Source organism: Lissotriton helveticus, chromosome 6 (assembly GCF_964261635.1).
Source record: "Lissotriton helveticus chromosome 6, aLisHel1.1, whole genome shotgun sequence".
Classification (NCBI taxonomy): domain Eukaryota; kingdom Metazoa; phylum Chordata; class Amphibia; order Caudata; family Salamandridae; genus Lissotriton; species Lissotriton helveticus.
The window spans coordinates 1989986802-1990005760 of NC_136067.1; positions in this window are offsets into that span (position 1 = coordinate 1989986802).

Sequence of the window (18959 nt, forward strand, 5' to 3'; positions counted from 1 at the left end):
AGGGGCAAATGACCATAAGGGGGCATAGTACATTGTCGCTCACCCCCTAGGTTTGATGTGGAGGTTTTAAAAGGGCCCCGCGGGGCAAAAAAAAATAATAATAATAATAATCGAACGGCTGAATGGATTTGCACGAAACTTGGCAAAATATTAGGGACTGGTAGCCCGATGTGCCTTTGCTAGGTCTCAATATATGTGCTCCAGTGGATTTTGAGAAATTAACGTTCAAAAAAAGATATATATCTGTAACAGCGCTCCGCTTCGCGTAACGGAGGTTTGCGAAGCTGATTGGTCATTCTGTCACTGGGCTATAGTTGGGCTACATCTGGCTGATATTTGGGCTACATTTGTTTTTTTGTGTGTCTGGCGGCCATCTTTGGGCTACATTGGGCTACATTGGGCTTCATTGGGCTACATTCGGCTAATTAGCAAATAGCTCATCGCAAACTAGGAATGGTAAAGAATCGCTATTTATTCCTTAAAGTTCGCTATTTAGGAAATGCAAAAAACTTTGATGATACATATGGCGGTTCATCTCTAACAAGATAAGAAGCATAGGGATACATTTATGATGACTGGCGCATCACCAGGGATGTGTTAGTCATTCTGTGCCGCTGTTCCGTCACCTATGGTGTGCTGCATTTACAATGCGGCGCATCATGGGGCAAAAACAGCACAGATGCGTGATGTATCTGTGCCGTAAAGGTGGCGCATTGCTGGAGTTGTATCGCAAGTGTGATGAAGCTCCAGCAAGGGTCGGGGGTGCCCCTGTCGCAGGGTTTCTGTTCTCACACAGAACTGTGGGCAGAGGATTGGAACCTCGGCGAATGCATTGCTGGAGTTGTATCGCAAGTGTGATGAAGCTCCAGCAAGGGTCGGGGGTGCCCCTGTCGCAGGGTTTCTGTTCTCACACAGAACTGTGGACAGAGGATTGGAACCTCGGCGAATTAGGGTGTCCCAAAACTCACGTTAGTAATCAAAAACTCCTTAGCAAGCTAGGTACAGTGTCACATTGGATATAACAAACTCTCAATGTTTAGACAATCCAGAATATGAACTTATAGTACCTCAGGATACGTGGAACTCATGAACAGTCGGTCGTTATAGATTTCTTAGAAACCAGAACATGGAGTTAAGAAGAACAGATGTGTATTTGAAATGTTTATTTACTAATGCCGTCTTCTCAGGCGTAGTACCTTAGATAATAAAAGTACACATATTATCAGTAGCAAAATTACCAGCATAGTTACTAGTACATAAAAAGCGAATGGTGACAGTATGTTAACATGCTGTAAATGAATAAGAGTTAGCAACACTTATAAGCAGCCGCGGGCCGTGGAGGGAGTTACGGTGGGGCAGGGAGGCGGGGAGGGGGAGGGGCAAGGTAGAGAGGGCTCCACCCTGCTTCTCCCCCTCCCCACCTCCCTGCCCCATCGTAACTCCCTCCACGGCCCGCGGCTGCTTATATCTCACCCTCCCTAATACACATATTATATTATTTGCTAAGAAGGTCTCTTTGTGTTGGTTTAGGGCGTGCCCATACTTTAGTGTCTTAGATTTGAAGGAATCACATCAGCATACACCAGCTCTCTCTTCATGTGAACCGCATCAACTGTTGTGTATGTGTGTTCGGCAAAGCAATATAAAACCCGCCTCATGCCCAGAATTGGCAGAAGTTGCACTTATGTTATGAGTATGAAGTCGTGGAGATCAGACCTCATAACAATTCTGTATCGTGTTGTTCTTGAAACTTTAGCACTCGCTGTACAGATATAGTTTAACAAGTAAAGCAGATAGTAGACCAATAACATATTATTCTCATGTAAACCACGATGAACTACTAGGTGGAAAGCTAAAGCAACAACTAAGTGTCTTGTGCAGAAGTTGCAAAAAAGGAAAAATTGCGTTTAAACCGGTAATGAGCCCATGCTAACTTAACACGGTGTAAAGATATCCAGGACCTAGATGACACCTCCCCATGATCCGGAAACGAACTGAATAAGATAATAGAAGTGCCATCTCATGAGAGCAGATTGCAAGTTTATATGTGGACGGTCCGCAAGGTAAAGCATTAAAAACTAGGAAAATTTAATGCTAAAGAAAAATAAAACAACCAAGTACTTTATCGAGTCTTAAGCCAATAGGCAAGGTAAATAATAAAAACTTGACAAATAAGTCAATGAATTGTCAATGAAATGCTAGTACTCAGCATATCAAACATGAAAAAGGTCTATGACATAACTGTGTATGCAAAATAAGCTGCAACAGCCTCCAATAGGAAGTCACCGTCTTCATCCGAAAACAGTTCAGCCATCCAATTTAAAAGCGGAAAAGAACATACGTGCTCTCCCAGCACCGGATCCTCTATCACCATCAGAGGACAGCTCGGTGGGTTTTCAAGAAAGCTCTGTTCCAAGAAAGACTGTGCTGCCGCCAGTAAATTCCAGGGACCAAGTAGTCCATGCATCAATGCCACAGCCATAATCCTTTCGCCAGGACAAACCAACTCGTGAGTAATGATAGGAGTCATCAGCTGATTAAAGTCGACGTCAGGAGAAACCGGTCCGCAGAGACACAAATCAATGGCCCAATCGAAATCACAGGTCAGGCAGTGAAATACAGGCTGGACACAGGTGAAGTAGGAGAATCGAAAAGATAATCCATATGCCGTGCTTAATATCGCCAACGGCATTGTGCCATAATATTCTAGCATGCGATTGCGGAACAGTGTCAGCAGCTGCAGGGTGGGAGGTTGCATAGGAGGGACATCCATATTTAAAAATGTAAAAAAGCACAAGAGCGTCCGCTGGTAATGCAAGTAAAAATGCCAATCCACGAACCAGAGTGCAGAAAATAGAATGAAAGGAAGCAGGGATGACTCCAAAGATTTTCTCAAATGAAGTCACGAGACCACTGGTAACAACTTTAAAAAAGTGCACCAGGGACTTTGTGGAGGATGCGTTAAAGATAGTCGGAAACATGTTGCTGAAATTGAAAGGCAAATGTTAATTGAAAAAGGTTTTGCACCTCTGTATGGGTGTTCGCTATGTGAAGTACGAAAGTTTCACGGGCCGAACTCAAGGCCACCTCTCTCTGAGACAAAAGAGCTCTTATTCTTGCCATGCCGTTGAAACGTGTCTCAAGGTTGGTATTTGTGGCCAGATTGAAAACTCCCTATGTTCATGTGTGGGAGGAAATAGAACATTTCTGCAGCAAATAACCCGTTCACTTACTGTTACGATAAAAGGAATACTTTTAATTAACTCAGAACAATCTTCATTATTGAGCATCAAATAACTACCATTTTCCAACAACTTGAACGTGGGGATGATAGCAGGAACTGGCGTGCCTTGCAACACGCAAGCCATATTTGGTCGGTGTTGGTTGCATGAACCGTGTAACTGTATGTGCCTACACATTAGTGAATGATCTGGCGTCTCAGTGCATTCCTCTCCATTCAGATAAACTTCTTGATCATCTTTGAAACATCTGTATGTGTATGGAAGCGACCAGACCTCATGAAGAAAAGCACTACCTAAAGGTTCATAACGACCTATTGGTATATATTTCATACAATTTGAAAACTTATATAAAGCAAAAGGCAGCTTTATTAAACCGTGGATAAGGCATGTTGCCAAAAAACCCGCAATCCTCTGCTGATGATGTCACTGAGCATGTCATGAATGATGTAATATGTGACATCATCAGCAGTGGATTACGGGTAATGGTATCTCTAGTTTACTCCCTTATAGCTGTCTTTCTTTTAACATAAGTGTCTGTTTCCTTCCCTTATACTTACTGTTTTTGGTTCGCTTCCGGTTCGCGTACCGGCGAGCGAACTGGGAAGCGAACTAAGAGAAATAGAGGTTGGCACAGTTCCAAATATTGTACCAATTTTTTAATAACGGGGAGGTAGTTCTGAAAAGAACTTTTTTTTTTATTTTTCTGAACATTTTTTTACTGTTTTTGAATTTTTCGGAACAGTTTTATATTTTTTTGGGTTTTTCTTGGAGGGGGCAATGAAAACGATTCATTGTAAAGGGCTCAACAGGAGCAACAAAACAAAAAAAAGAAGTATTTATTATTTTGGGCGTTTCGGACAAACTTGCATATGATAGTCAATAGCTCTGTTGATCAGAGTGATGCTTTTTTCTCCGTAGGAAATGAATCCATCGCAAAATGCGCAGATGTGTTTTACATCACCAAATCTCATTTGTATATTTGGCACCATCTCCCTGCCCTCTGGTCCCGTTACTTCCGGTACAACAGATCTTCTGGCCATAATAGGGAGATTATCTAGGTCGTTCCGAAACTGTGCAGCACTGTAGTTGTTAGGATGCCACCTAGTCATATGGCGATGCATTGTGTAGTTTCCGAAGCTGTATTTTTTGTCGGTTCCTCTGGACAGTCTATCTTGACATATGAGGCAAAATACGTATCTTGCATTTACCTTTTTCTGACCTTTGGGAATTTTAAAGAATTGCCAAATGAAGTTTTCTTTCCGGCGAGACGTCCTGGGCTGCTCAGGCAAAAACTGCCTCTCTTCGTGCTCTTCCTCCTGGTCTTGTTCTTCTTCTTCTTGCTGAATTATAACTTCAGCAGGTGGTCCTCTCTTCCTTGGAGGTGGTGGAGGTGGTGGGGAAGCACCAGCTGAAGCTACTAAAGAAGCCATTGCTCAGTTATCACAAAGGGTCTTTCTCTCACAATGATGAAAGTCAGAGTGAGGAAAGAAGGAGGGATTTTCATCATTTGGGAAAAACAAGAGTTCTTAACCAATGAAAAGTGTTCATTTTAGATTATATGACCTAGTCTTACATCATTAGGAAACCAAAAGTGAAATGAACCATTGAAAAGTGTTATTACCAAGTCACATGACCTGCTGTGTTTACATTAAGCGCTTTGCAGGGCCTCCCGGTTTGCTTCCAGAAACCTGCGCTTTGCGACTCGCTTCGCGTACCAGTTCGCTAACGTAGCACGTCATATGACGTATCACGCGACAACGTGAAACGTCATGCGGACGGGAGGCGTCGCGATGTTGTTTTCTAACGCGGCAGTTGCGGTAAAGAAACGTTTACCGGCTCGCGGTCTATTTCGCGGCATCAAGGTCAGCTAACGGGAAGCTTCCCGATTCGCGAAGCGGGAACGAAGAAAAAAAATATTTAAAAAAAAAAATTATTCATAAACATATAAAATATATTTTTGGATTTAAAGAAGAATACATTTTACAGCTACAGATATTAGCTGTTAAAAAACCAATGAAATTCACTGAAAAAACCATAGGTTATAGACCATATATAGTTAGGAATTAGCATTTACAAAACCTTGAAAATTCACTGAAAAAACCATAGGTTATAGACCATATATAGTTAGGAATTAGTGTAGTGTAGCTCCTATTTTCCCAATAGGCTCTGCGCATTGGAATAGTACCTACAGCAGTAAAGGCCTAGGCCAGACGTTAACTAGGTCTACTACTGTCGAAACTAGACTTAATTTTTGGGTTTGCCAGCTAAGCTCAGAGTTCGCTAGAAACTTTCTCGAATGTTCAAGGAAGGATTAACTTCCCTGATTAGACAAGAAGGGATTTAGTTTCTGACAACCATAGAACATGACAACTTTGCTCTCCCCTAATCAAGAGTCAATCTCGAGAGTCGTGTGAGCACAAGGCAATTATTTTACTCAGTCAGTACGTGCATTCTTAGTCTCATCAGAATGTAGAGAAAAGGAAGAGACGGGCGTGTTCAATAAAAGATGTTATTTATTGATCAGTCTCTTTTCTCGTACAAGAGAAATGGATCGATATTATTGCGATACTTATAGTTAAGTAAAGTGCATACATTAGAAGCAATAGTATAAAATAATACTGTAAAAACATTGATATGGTTTCTGAGCCATATGATGTTTAAAATGATTAAAATATATTTACATACACATATACATTTGACTAAACGTACTCAACTGGTGTTTCTAAATACGCCTACCCCGTGTACCTGACCTAAGTCTAATGCGTGGGCGGGAATAGAAAGTTACAGTTTAGTTTAAGTTTGTTTTTGCCAAGTGAATAACTAAAGAATTCTCTAGGAGGGGTTATTCAGTTCTGTACCTGGAATTTAGGATGAATGAGGAATGGTATCTCTTTCTCTGCTCTCGATATTCCAGGCTGCCTGCGAGGGCTGCCCAGAAGCGCCGGTGCTGGGTCTCTCGGCTTGAGATAGCAGCGCGTCTCTCAGCGCGTCAGGAAGGCGGGGCTGCTGCCTGCGGGGTCTGCTTCTGCTCTCGGCTTCGGCAAGTATGGCTGCTCCGTCTTGTCACCACGCGTGTGTTTGCATAGGGCAAGGTCGGCAATATTTATACCTTAAAGGTGCCGAGATTGACGTAAGGATGGACATAGGTACGTCAATAAAGATGTCATACGACTTGCTCGTTAGCACATTCTTTACTAAAGTTCTCTGTGAAATCAAAACAATGGCCGCACGGATTATCCAGGTTGTCATAGGTTTGATTTGTTATGAGAACGTCGTATGCCTTATCAGGGGCTGGAGGAATATCGCTTGTCTAATTAGATCTCAAGCGTTATGACCTAATCAGATAACACGTTCCTGTGCCGTAGTGTGACTGCGTCAGATAACGGTATCTGCATCATGGGGGATTTCTTGCCTCATGGGCTGACTGTTAGTTAACTAGCTAGTAAGTTTAACCAGAATAGGGTCAGGAATAGGGGGATCGAATCAGAACCTATAGAAATACACGACATTAGCATTTACAAAACCTTATTTTACTCACACAAAACCATTGAAATTCCATATATAGTTAGTTGCACTAACTATATATCGCGCACCTGCAATCCACTGCTGATCATGTCACATATTACATCATTCATGACATGGTCAGTGACATCACTGATGACATCACTGATGACATCTCAAATGACATCACTGATGACATCACTGATGACATCTCATTTGACATCATTCTTGTGCTAATACGATAAACCTCTTCAGACTCTAATATAACCTTAGATACACTCAGTGTATACAGACACTCACACACTGCCACTCATCCATGGAGTTACTCACACACCCAGTCAGTCATGCAAAGAAACAATCTCACCTCCATTTCTTCAACTATACAGTTAAACACACCTTACTTATTGAAACATATACTAACACATATTTACTCTCTTATACAATCCCTGATACAAGTTCACAATGATCGATACAACCACTCACTCATTCAGTGGCTCTCATGCACAGTTATTTATATATGCCAACTCTCACATGTACTGTGTTTTACATATGTACTTACTATGACATGTAGCATTGAGATATCCATTCACTCATCAATACACTCATGCACACAGTCAACTGCCCATGTAGCTGTTTCCACATGCACTCTTGAACTCATACACCTAGTGAATAAACTGCTCACACATCTATGCATAGAGTCACACACCTTCCAGCCACCCCCACACAAACTCAATCTCCCATAGAAATACTTGGGCAACCAATTAATAACACATATAGCCTCTCGTATAGCTAATGATCAACACATGCAGCAGTTTACAGAACAACAGACATAATGATGCACAAATTAAGACAGTTTAGTCACTAACCCATGCATTCAGTGAGACACATTTAATCACTCACTCATACAGTCAGTCATGCACCTACTAAATCCTTCATCCAGACACTTATACATCCACTCAAGACATATTTTAACTTTACAGAAAAATACAGTCACTGGATGTTGTCATCAGTGATGTCATCAGTGATGTCATTTGAGATGTCATCAGTGATGTCATCAGTGATGTCACTGACCATGTCATGAATGATGTAATATGTGACATGATCAGCAGTGGATTGCGGGTGCGCGATATATAGTTAGTGCAACTAACTATATATGGAATTTCAATGGTTTTGTGTGAGTAAAATAAGGTTTTGTAAATGCTAATTCCTAACTATATATGGTCTATAACCTATGGTTTTTTCAGTGAATATATATATATATATATATATATATTACCTACTGGCGGTCGCCAGTAGGTATATATAGTTAGGATTTTTTCCCTATGGGATTTTTGAAAATTCTATGTCTAATAACTTTGGCGTTTGTGGACGGAATTGGATGAAATTTTCTGGAAAATGGAACATTTTGTTTCTGAGCAGCCCCTAAAAATTTGGGGGGGGTTCGTCCAGGGGGGGCCGAGAAAAAAGGGGGGTCCCAAAACGTGTTTTTAACATTGAGTTTTCCATAGGGCGGTTAGCCTCACTTTTAGCCCGAACGGCTGAATGGATTTGCACGAAACTTGGCAAAATTGTAGGGACTGGTAGCCCGATGTGCCTTTTGTAGGTCTCAATATATGTGCTGCAGTGGATTTTGAGAAATTAACGTTTAAAAAAAGATATATATCTGTAAGCGCGGACCAGGCAGCGCCCCGGTTCGCGGACCTTACGCGTATCGGAACTTCGCGTAGCGAAGCTGATTGGTTCTCCTGTGTCTGTCAACATTCTAAACAGTCCGGAGCGGCCGCCATCTTGTCTCTCGGTAGGATTGAGAGACAAGAGGAGGCCAAAACAAAGGGGGAAATAACCATAAGGGGGCATAGTAGATCCTCCCTGACCCCCTAGGTTTAATGTGGAGGCTTTAAAAAGGCCCCGCGGGGCAAAAAAAAAAATTTTTTTTTTTTGTTTTTTTTCGTGGGTAGCGCCCGGTCCGCGAACCGGGAAGCGTTCTGGGCAGCGTACTGCAATGAAAAATGAATGAGAGACTTTTCAAATGCAGTATGTTAATTGATTGTTGGTTTTGTTGATTATTTTTTATTTTTTTTTTGTTTTTTAAGCAAATATTTATTATTGTGATTGTGGTTGAAAATTTAATAACATTTCTAACATTTAACTAGTTTATTAATTACATATAAAAATGATTAAAGACTCAAACAATTTTTTAATATTACATACAATTTTATTTTTCGGATTGTTTTTCAAAATTTAATAGAATGTCTAGCATTTGACTGTCCGATATATCCTCTTGTTGAGTGAACATAAGTTCCCACATTTGACCGTCATCATAATGAAGTAAATGATCCACAGATTCTACACATTGAACTAATTCATGGTCCCGTGATTCATCCATGAAATCTGAGTCATCATTGTCCTCAATATCTTTTTCTGTGTTGTTCTCTAGAACAATTTCAAAGGAAACATTCTGCTCACCTTCCATTTTCTTGCTGTAATTTGCATAAAAAATAAATATATCAGTAGAGATAGGGCACTGTTGGGTTTAAGTTCAGACAGGTACTTGTGAGTTTATAACAGAGAAGTAATCTATGGGCACTGTATGGTTTCAGGCGTGAAGTAGTACTATTAAAAAGTGCCTGTGAAGAAGCCTAAGTAAATTCATAATTATACCACAGAAACCTAAATCAATCCATAATTATAATAAAGAAGCCTTTCTCAATGTCTAACTCTTACAGAGGGATAGTATATAACTATCTGAAAATGTTTTTAAATTTATAAAATAATATCTCACCTTCTAAAAACAAGTTTAAGTTGTGAGTGAAAATGATCTTGCAATGTAGTTCAGGAAGTAGTAGTCAAAATGGCTGTGTTTCTCTCTCTTCCTTTATATATATTCAGGTACATAACCAATCAAATGTCAGGTAAAAAAAGTAGAAAATGAAAGTAACATTTTCATTGGTTGTCAATTCCAACACTTCAGATGTGTTTTGTGAAGTAATTTACCTCAGGGTATTTAGAGAGGTCTACAGGCTAAATGACTAAATGGAATTCCAATCAAATTTGTGAAAATGGTAGGGATTGGTATGTAGTATGAGCTAATCTATATGTGGTGAAATTGTCTCCAGTGGCTTTTCTGTGAACTACTTTCCCACCTTTTTTGATGGTGCGCTTCCCAGGGAGCGACCCGGTACGCGAACCGTTGAGCGCCCCGGTTCGTGAACCTTAAGCGTTACGGGAGTCCACCATTTTGTGTTTCGGTCGAATTAAGATACAAAATGGAGGGCAAATAATGTTCAGAATGGGTAGAAGGGGGCACGGTAGACTTATCTTGACCCCCTAGGTTTTGTGAGGGTGGCTGAGGAGGCTTATATGTGCGAAAAAAAAACATTTTTTAAAAAAATTTCGCGAGGTTAGCTCCCGGTTCGCGTACCGGGTAGCGCCCCAGGGAGCGTACTTTGTTGAAAATTAGTGAAAAATGTTAGAGTAAAATAATAATTGTGAGTGATTAGATGTAGGGTAGCTCTGAGAAGAGCTTTTGGGTTTATGGTACATTTAGGTACTTATAAGTAGGTACCAATGCACATTTTTAAATTCAGAGTGAAAATTCTGTTGCCCTCATCTGAGAAGTGAACTCCATCTCCTCTGTAGATATCTTGCATGTAGTAACGCAAGTTATTGTTGTACAGGGAGCCCATTCCATGGTCTCTCATGTAAGCTGAAACAGATTTGTTTACATGCTTCCTCGACTTCTCAATTTGTGGACAAAATTGGTTTGACCACCTCCATTTCTGTCTTTGGCATATATTTGAATATACCAAGGCAGTCTGAGGAAAAAGTGCCATTAATTGCTCAAAGGTGTCCTTTAAAAGCATTTCCAGACCTACACCAGTCAAAGTGCCCAAGTCATTACCTCCACAGTGCACAATTAACAGGTCAGGTTTTGGCAAATGCATAAAGGTTTTCACCAATGGTATCAATTGGTGACATTTTAATCCTCTGTGGCCAAACCACTTAATTTCCACATCTTGTAAATTGAGGTTAGGTAAATTCCTGCTTTCAACGTACCTTTGAGCCCAGTGAATATAACTATGTCCAACAATCCAGACAGAAAACATGGTGAGAGAAGGTTCTCCTGCAGTCAGATGAAGTGTGGCAATGAAATGGCAGTTGAAAAAATGAGAGTGTAAAATGAAAAAAAAACTGTGGAGTTTCTGTGTTCATGAAGCAGTAACAGTGATTGGTGGATTTTGATTGATGAAAACAGAAAGTTAGGGTGCACAGATGTGTTCTTTGAAAGATGTATTTTGAGTGGTCAATAAAAAATCATTAAATGAAAGAATGCACTGGATATGCAGGTGCACTGAGAGTTCAGAGTTCAATTGCAACATTGTTGTGTGAACTTGCAAACACCAGAGGTCTTCCAAGAGGTGGTTGCTATGGAAAATAGGCAGAAAGGGCAGAGGTGGGAAGGGTTTTCATTTGAAAAAAAGTGAGGGAAGAGTTTTGATTGGGTGACATGAGAAATATGTGTGAAGAATTACAGCATTTCTGTGCTTTTGATAGCTGCAGACTCTGGAGTGCATACCTTTTGCTCTGCTGAAGACAAATTGGTGTGTTTCTGAGACTGTTTTCAAACTCAAAGTATTTGCTAAGGTGAGAAAATATTTCTTTAATTTAGATAGAGAATAGTGTGCTTTAAGGAGAAAATTATGAATTATGTGGCGCAAATTGCTTGTAAATATGCTCCCACATGTGCATGGAAAATTTTGATTTTGAATGTTTGTGTTACATAGCCATGTTAAAAGTGACCCAACCATGCTGGAAAGGCAATCAAAAAAATGCTTTCATGTGTTTTAATGACATTTTAAGTCATTTTCCCATGTGCAGTGTTTTGAAATTATGATTTGAAAATCGTTTTTGGGGAAAAGGAATTTTTTTTAAATTCATGACAAGGACATAATGGTGTATGCTTCTTTATAAGGCAATTGACTGTCCCTGATGTTATTTTTCTAATTTTAGTGTAAGACCTTTCTCTGTGGCGCAAATTGCTTGTAAATATGCTCCCACATGTGCATGGAAAATTTTGATTTTGAATGTTTGTGTTACATAGCCATGTTAAAAGTGACCCAACCATGCTGGAAAGGCAATCAAAAAACGCTTTCATGTGTTTTAATGACATTTTAAGTCATTTTCCCATGTGCAGTGTTTTGAAATTATGATTTGAAAATCGTTTTTGGGGAAAAGGAATTGTTTTTAAATTCATGACAAGGACATAATGGTGTATGGTTCTTTATAAGGCAATTGACTGTCCCTGATGTTATTTTTCTCATTTTAGTGTAAGACCTTTCTCTGTGGCGCAAATTGCTTGTAAATATGCTCCCACATGTGCATGGAAAATTTAGATTTTGAATGTTTGTGTTACATAGCCATGTTAAAAGTGACCCTACCATGCAGGAAAGCCAATCAAAAAACGCTTTTATGTGTCTTAAGGACATTTTAAGTAATTTTCCCATGTGTAGTGTTTTGAAGTTATGATTTGAAAATCGTTGTTGAGGTAAAGAAATGTTGTTAAAATTTATGTGCGCCATATGCCCCCAAATTTCTTTTTTAGGGGTGCAGCAGGGTGTTCTTGAGACACCCCTGCACCTTTGGAAAAAATTCCTAATTTGTGATGAGCAAATTGTTAATCGCAAATTGCACCTTCATTTATATGAGCCTCCTAGCCCATGGAAATGAATGGGTAATTTGCAATTAGCAATTTTCTCATCGCAAATTTGGAATGGTAAAGAATCGCTATTTATTCCTTAAAATTCGCTTTTTTGGAAATGCAAAATAGTTATATGATACATATGGCGGTTGATGTCTAACAAGATAATAAGCTTATGGATTCATTTATGCTGACTGGCGCAATGAAGTAGACATCACTTACTTCATTGGTAGAGCTTTACATGTATTATCTCCTCTGTATTCTTCATCAAGCGTAACTTTAATCTGCAATCCTGAGTAGGCCTCACTTTAAACAAACCTCTGGATAGGCTACATCTTATTGTTATCCTGAATTAATCATTTAAAATGCTAGGGACAGATTTATGATAGGTGTATGCCTCTTTTGCGCCACTTAGAAAACATTGTCCATGGGGAAATGACTTAAAATGTCCTTAAGACACATGAATGTGTTATTTTAAAACATTTGCAATTTTTTTGGGTCACTTTTAACATGGCTATGTGACTCAAACAGTCAAAATCTAAATTCGCAATGCACAGGTGGGAGCATATTTACAAGGAATGTGCTCCATGGGGAAAGGTCTTATAATGTAATATGGGAAAAATGACATCAGAGACACTGAAATGCCTTATAGAGAAGCATACACCATTATGTCCTTGTCATAAATTTGCAAACCATTACTTTTCCCCAAAAACGATTTTCAAATCATATTTTGAAAACACTGCACATGTGGAAATGACTTAAATTGTCATTAATTCAAAATTTGCGATTCCTTAAATGCAATGTATCAAACAAAAAATATGTAAAAAATGATATTAAGGATTTGGAAACTACCACCAACTTCTAGTTTGTGGTAATTTGCGAATTCTTTTCAAAAAGCATTTTTTTCTAAAAAACAAAAGGTCCCATATGACGCCCATACATGCCCTTAGGGCATGTAGGTGTGCCATATGCCCCCAAATTTCTTTTTCAGGGGTGCAGCAGGGTGTTCTTGAGATACCCCTGCACGCTTGAAAAAAATCCTATTTTGTGATGAGCTAATTGCTAATCACAAATTGCAACCTTCATTCCTATGAGCCTCCTAGCCCATGGAAATGAATGGGTAATTTGCAATTAGCAATTTGCTCATTGCAAATTAGGAATAGTAAAGAATTGCTATTTATTCCTTAAAATTTGCTATTTAGGAAATGCAAAATAGTTTGATGGTACATATGGTGGTTCATCTGTAACAAGATAAGAAGCTTAGGGATACATTTATGATGAGTGGCGCAATAAAGTGCACATTACTTACTTCATTGGTAGGCCTTTACATGTATTATCTCCTCTGTATTCTTCATCAAGCGTAACTTTAATCTGCAATCCTGAGTAGGCCTCACCTTAAACAAACCTCTGGATAGGACACACTTTATCGTCATCCTGGATTAATCATTTAAAATGCTAGGGACAGATTTATGATAGGTGTATGCCTCTTTTGTGCCACTGTGCGTCACTTTTATGATGCAGCGGTGGTGCAAAAGATTTGCTATGAGGCGACAACATTACAAATTGATGCATTTAGGCAGATATGTCATGGTGTAAAAAAAACGTACCACATGAAACCGATGCAGCAGTGATGCAAAAGATGCACCATGTCGCAAGACAGGCCTCACTTGGGGCCATATGTATCAAGCTAATTAGCATTCGCAAAGATCAAAATTCTACGAATTTCGGCCTTTGCGAATGTTAATTAGACAAATGGTATGTATCAAACAAGTTTGATGCAAAATAAGGAGTAGCAAAATTTGCTATTCCTTATTTTGCAATTGCACTGAAGGATTTGCAAATTTTGTGACTACTTAAATGCAATGTATCAAACAAAAACTATGTAAAAAATGACATTAAGGATTTGGAAACTATTGTGGTAAATTGGTGGTAATTTGTGAATTCTTTTCAAAAAGCTTTTTTTCAAAAAAACAAAAGGTGCCATATGACGCCAACACATGCCCTTAGGGCATGTATGTGTGCCATATGCCCCCAAATTTCTTTTTCAGGGGTGCAGCAGGGTGTTCTTGAGACACCCCTGCACCCTTGGAAAAATTCCTAATTTGTGATGAGCAAATTGCTAATCGCAAATTAAACCTTCATTCCTATGAGCCTCCTAGCCCATGGAAATGAATGGGTAACTTGCAATTAGCAATTTGCTCATCGCAAATTAGGAATCGCTATTTATTCCTTAAAATTCGCTATTTAGAAAATGTAAAATATTTTGATGATACATATGGCAGTTCATCTCTAACAAGATAAGAAGCTTAGGGATAGATTTATGATGACTGGCGCATCACCAGGGATGTGACAGTCATCCTGCGCCGCTGTTCCGCCACCCATGGTGTGCTGCATTTACAATGCGGCGCAGCATGGGGCAAAAACGGCACAGATGCGTGATGCATCTGTGCCGTAAAGGTGGCGCATTGCTGGAGTTGTATCGCAAGTGCGATGCAGCTCCAGCAAGGCTCAGGGGTGCCCCATCTCCACAATGCTGCGTCAAGACCTATGCCAGCTTCAAGCAGGCGCAGGGTTTTGACGCAGCTTTCTCCTATCTGATTGTAAATGCGGCACACCATGGGTGGCAGAGCAGTGGTGCACGTTAACTGGTGCATGCCTGGGGATGTGCCATTTAACATAAATCTGCCCCTTTACATTTAAGTATGTGCAGGGGACACAGAGTCGGTGAGGCTTATCCAAGGTTAAGAAGAGATGAGTCCTGTTCAGTGAAAAATTAGACATAGGCTTCACCTGCTCAGCATCGCTGGACATGGCTAAATAATAGCTGCAAAATGTTAATCTTGTTAAACAATTTTACTATTATAATCTCTGAGATTTGTCTCTTACTCTGCAACATCTCATTGTTGTTATCTTTCTTTAAAGATAAAGACAACCTCAACATGAGCGACAATATGCAATCAGTTGATTTTGACCTCATCATTGAACTTGTAATTGAAACATCAGTGGATGTTGATCCTTTGGATGATTTAAATCCTGAGGATGAAGAAGAGCGTGATGAGGATGCAGATTTGTCCGAATTATATGATATAGGATGGGAAGCTGACCTGCTTGAGCCTTTGGAAATATAAACATTTATTTTTACAATTTATAATTAATAAAAAGTAAAAAGGTAAACTGTTTAATTTAAAAATAAAGACACCTTCAAAAACAGGTTATGTGTAGTGTCTTCAATAAAATATTAAAATATGCTCATAAAATTAGATCAGATTCACATATAAAATAGCATAGGTAACATAAATATAAATGTCATTTCTTTTCTGGTATTTCTGTATTGTAAATTTGCCAACGACTAAAAAATCTTCTAATTAAAATGTCAAGTAGTGTGTTAAGTTTTTGATCACTGTTACTGATTTACTGTTTGGTAATAATGGTTAATAACATTTTTTATTATATTTTTCCACAGATTCAACTGCAGATCATTTCAAGATTTCACCATGCCTACAATAGAAAGACAGATAAAGGCTGCAAAACGTCAAAGACAGCAGGTGAAAAAAAAACGCAGCAGTCCTCTAACAAAAAGATTTCTCAAGCCACGAAGAAAGCACCGGGTAAGAGCTCTAAATATTTCATAAGAAATATTTGTAGTAAAAAAAATATTACTACAGAAAATGTTTCAGTCCATAAAACGAGAAGGAAATCAAATGGAAAGGAAAGGACAATGAAAAATGTTACTGCTAGAGCAAGAGATAAATCTGTGCATGATAGTAGAAGGAAACAACAGTTTAGGGAGATTCGTAAACGAATGTTCCGGAACAGGATAATTGGCAATTTGTTAAAAAATATTAAGAAAGGTCAACAGAAACTAGTTTTTTATAAGAGAAAAAAAAAAGTTGAGAAAGTTATTGATCAGGCATTTGAAATTAAACGTAAGTTATTTATTTTGATAATCAATAGAATTAGGAAGCTAAACAAGGCAATTTTTGATTTCAAAAGAAATAGTAGATGGAAGAGAATAGTTAATCGTAGTAATTTTTGTGAAGTTTTTTCTGGAGAATGGATGCATAGTTCAAGCTGTGAGGCATTTTTTAATGAGGAGAGTTATTTCCAGGATAATGATTTGGTGCATGCAGTTGACACCAGTGGTCGTGCTTATGAAGTGAAAGATGGTTGTCCAGTTGAAAAAGAAAAACTTGTGACAACAGAGGCAGAAGAGGTGTTAGGTAATGAGGTTTTAGGAAGACGTGCTAAGGGTCCTGTGTACACCTGGAAGTGTAGTAGTATTTGCAGTGTGCGACAGGATTCCATCAATTTGCTTTGTGATTTTGTACGGTCATTTAATAAAAAAAGTTTGAAGCAGAAAATGATGTTGTTGCAAGAATTAGATCCTTGCAGAGTAAGAGAAGTGACAGGTTTGCATGGTCATTCACTGGCTTGTCTTTCCAGGAGAGTATGCCAGAGTGTTTTTCATCATTTCAGGATGCTAGCAGTGCATCATAACAAAGTGAGGAAATTAGTTAGAATGTTGTATTATGCTAAGAGTCCAGCAATTATGCTGAAACAATTATGCGCTGCTCTTTTGCATGGTTCTGAAATAGATGTGAAGAATATATGTGAAGAAATTGAGTTTTGTTACTTTGGAAGTAAAGAGGAGAATGTTGAAATTGAGCAAGAAGAAGAGGGTCATGTGGAAGATAGTGTACAGGTTTCCAGTACAGATAATTTCCAGAGGGAAATTGCGACGTTTGAGGTTAAATCAAGTGAGAGGCCTAATTTCACTTGTGTGTGTTGTCGACGCACTTATTATAAGAATCAGACTAAGTTAGTGGATTTATATGCAAAAAGTGAAAGGGAAAATAATAGTGAATGGAAGGATTTTGCAACATACTTGATGGTAGAAAATTGTTTTGATTTGGGATTGGATCAACGTGTGTGTACTTATTGTTGTTGCAAATTAAATCAAAACCAGATGCCTGCTAGAGCAGTTCATAATAATCTGGAATTGGTTGAGATTCCTTCTGAATTGAAGGATTTAAATACTTATGAATCTATTTTGATTCAAAGTATCCATCCCTTTCAGGCTATTGTAAGAATGGAGCCAAAGACAGGGAAATTGCCTCCATCAGATTTACAGAGAGGATTAAAGGGAAGAGTTGTTTATTTGCCTCTAGATTTGAAGAAAAACATTAACACAATTGGAGTAGAAAAAGTGGAAGAGGAACCTCTGGTTATCTTAGTTAATGGGGTTCCGACAAAGAATAAGAAAATATGGCAAGATTTAGTAGATGTTAGGAAAGTCAAAAAGGCAACATTGTATTTGAAAAAAATAATAAATACTATAAGAATGTATATGTTGCAGAAGAGGAAGTAAGTGAGGAAGAGGATAGCGATTTGTGTGCTGGTCAAATTGAGAAAGTAGAACCCTCTACTAGTGAAGAAATATATGAACATTATAGTGTTCATCCTTTGCATTCCAAGGAAGTCATGGGGAATGCTATTGAGTTGTTTCAAATTAAACAAGCCAAAGGGAGTCCCATTAGTGTTTGGGAGGAAAGTTTGGAAGCTCGGTGTTTCCCACAGCTTTTTCCAACAGGTCAGGGAGGAAGATATGATGAGCGACCTCATCAAATTCCTGCTTCTGAATACCGGACTTTGCGATTGTATGCAGGAGATGCTAGGTTTCGACAATGCATTCCTTATTTGTTTCATCTCCTGTTTGAAAGCGATCTGTCTGGACTGTCATATGCAGTGAACCACATCTTGAAAAGTGGTATACACATGCAAAACATCTCGGCAAGTGACTTTATGGATAAAGTCAATGTCCAAGATAGTATTTTGGATTCTCACCTGATTAATCTCATGGCGTGTCAGCGTGGTACTAATGAGTACTGGTACCGTCGTCATGGTGATTTAAAATGTATGCTGAGGAACTTAGGTACTCCCACATGGTTCCTCACTCTGAGCTGTGCCGAGTATGGCTGGGAAGACTTACTTGAATTTCTACGAGAGGCAAATGCTAACGTAGATAACATCGAATTCAAGACACCCGGAGAACTGTGCTCTTTGGATCCAGTCAATGTATGTAGGTACTTCAATCATAGATTTGAAGCTATGATGTCTTTCATCATGAATAAGAAGAATCCACCTCTTGGAGAGGTGTTGGATTTCTTCTGGAGAAAGGAGTACCAAGCAAGAGGTGCTCCTCATATACATATGTTGCTGTGGATCAAGGATGCACCTAAATTTGGAACGGATCCAGAAGACTCAGTGATGAGTTTCATCCAACAGTATTCTACGTGTGCTGTTCCAAACGCAAAGGAGAAGAAAAGCCTAAGAGAAAAAGTTCTGCGTTTCCAAAGCCATCGATGTGGAAAGTACTGCCGTCGTAAATTCCGAAACAAAGACAAGTTCTACACTAAATGTCGTTTCGGCTTTCCACGACCGGTGATTTCTAAAGGAAGAGTAAACAGTTTGATGTCTTCGCTGCGACACAATGTCATGAAGAAATCACCTAAAACACT